This window comes from Zea mays, chromosome 5 (assembly GCF_902167145.1).
Source record: "Zea mays cultivar B73 chromosome 5, Zm-B73-REFERENCE-NAM-5.0, whole genome shotgun sequence".
Taxonomy (NCBI): domain Eukaryota; kingdom Viridiplantae; phylum Streptophyta; class Magnoliopsida; order Poales; family Poaceae; genus Zea; species Zea mays.
Window position 1 is genome coordinate 217025256 of NC_050100.1, and position 1876 is coordinate 217027131.

A 1876-nucleotide genomic window follows, 5' to 3' on the forward strand; every position below is an offset into this window, starting at 1 on the left:
TGACACAACAAAGACGTATTATTTAGCCACAATAGCAATAGAGAGTGAAGATTTAGAGAAGATTGGATATAAACATGTTGTAGAAGATATTATTTAAAACCCCACTAAAAGAACGATGTTATTCAAATAAAATAGATATGCTTGTTTATATATTCTATTACAAATATGCTATTACAAGTTGTAGAATATTATTAATCATTTTGAACATAGATCATATCACTTTAAATTTGGCACATGATCTAAATTTTTTCCGGCCTGACCATGCGTGCGGGCCTAGTTGGTCGGTTACGACCGTTTTGGGCGTATGTGAGAATGCAGCGAAATGGTCTCAAAATGGATTCTTCATTTTTTTTTGAATCCGTCCATGCAGCCCACGTCTTCCACGTGCAGACAACCAAACAGACGCTCAGACATAGACGCGTGATGATCCAGGATGAGACTGTGCATCCAACTAATTAGATGGATAGTCGTAATACTTGTGCTGTCCTGGAAAAAACGAGATGTGCATTCTTTTTAATATGGAGGTAATAATAGAGCAGCATCCCTATTACGTACAATGCCATGCTATCTGAAACTGGAGCTCTCGGCTTTTGTCTTAAAAACAAGCTAAAGATGTCCCTGTTAAAAATGTTGAAAACACTGTTTTAAGTGAAGTTCGAAAAATGAACGGTGCACTAGACACTCTTCTCATGAGATCAGCCTAAGTACAGTCCCAACGCGGTTGCTCTCGTCGTCTCCATGTAATTGAATGAGTTGCCACGTGGGCGAACTAGATAACGTCTTCACATAATTAACGAAGAAAGTGGAAGAGAATAGCATGTTTCTCAGATGAGATCATGAGAAACGATGTCGGCCCTTGCTCCAACTCCAAGACTTGAAGGAACTGTCTTTTTTGCGCTGGGGGAGAAACGGTTTCGACATCCGCGTGCGCTGCATGGCTCGCCGGCGGCCGTTTCCGCGTGGGCACCCGGTTCGCCTCGCATTGCGACGCTGCAGCACCTCGCCGTCGCCCATCGACCACACTGACGCGTGTGGTCGCGAGCATGCTCTCGGCACGCGAACTCAATGCGCTTGCGCACTGTGCCTTGACACGCTTTAGCAGCTCCTCGCCGGCCGTGAGCCTGCTCCAGCCGCTACCCAGCATGCGTGCTCTCGTTGTCCGATCCCTTAAAAATCTTACTGCAGTAAGCATTCGAGTAAAGGATTAATTGTGTATATATCACTCATTTTTTATAAAATTAGACGGCTAATTTATTTTGATGCCAAAGAATGACATCAAAATAACCTTGTTTCCAAGTTTTTAAATTTTGAGTGGCATGTTTCTAACTGGCACTTGAATAAAACTACGGGCATGGGAATAGAAAAAACAGAAAACTACAGGCGGTATTTGAATTAAAAAAATCGTATGGATGCAACTAAAGAAGCAGTGCGCTCTGCGGGATAATTTATAGAGCCAGAGTAGTTTCTGGGCGACGCCATTGGTCGTCGGACGGTCGTCACCTCTCGCCCGTACCCCCACCTCATTGTATTAGTATTTATTCAAGGTCGTGGGTTATTAAACACAAACCGACCTTAGCTCAGTTGGTAGAGCGGAGGACTGTAGTGTATGCAGAAAATCCTTAGGTCGCTGGTTCGAATCCGGCAGGTCGGATTTTTAACAATTTTTTATATATTTTTTATCACCATGTTCTTTTACCTCTTTTGGAACTTGCGACCTGTTTCTATATTTATATTTATTTTAACATTTTTTTTATCACCATGCTCTTTTATTTCTTTTGGAACTTGCGACCTGTTTTTTTATATTTTTTTAATCACCATGTTCCTTTACCTCTTTTCGAACTTGCTTCAAGTCTCACTCCGAAGTACTGATAATTAA

General features: G+C 41.9%; 1 non-coding gene across 1 annotated transcript; it reads left to right on the top strand.

Moving 5' to 3' along the window:
• Positions 1-1566: 1566 nt before the first annotated feature.
• Positions 1567-1651, top strand: TRNAY-GUA (transfer RNA tyrosine (anticodon GUA)). Its single transcript is given in 2 exon segments — positions 1567-1603; positions 1616-1651. It is a non-coding gene; the product is annotated as a tRNA-Tyr (tRNA).
• Positions 1652-1876: the final 225 nt, after the last annotated feature.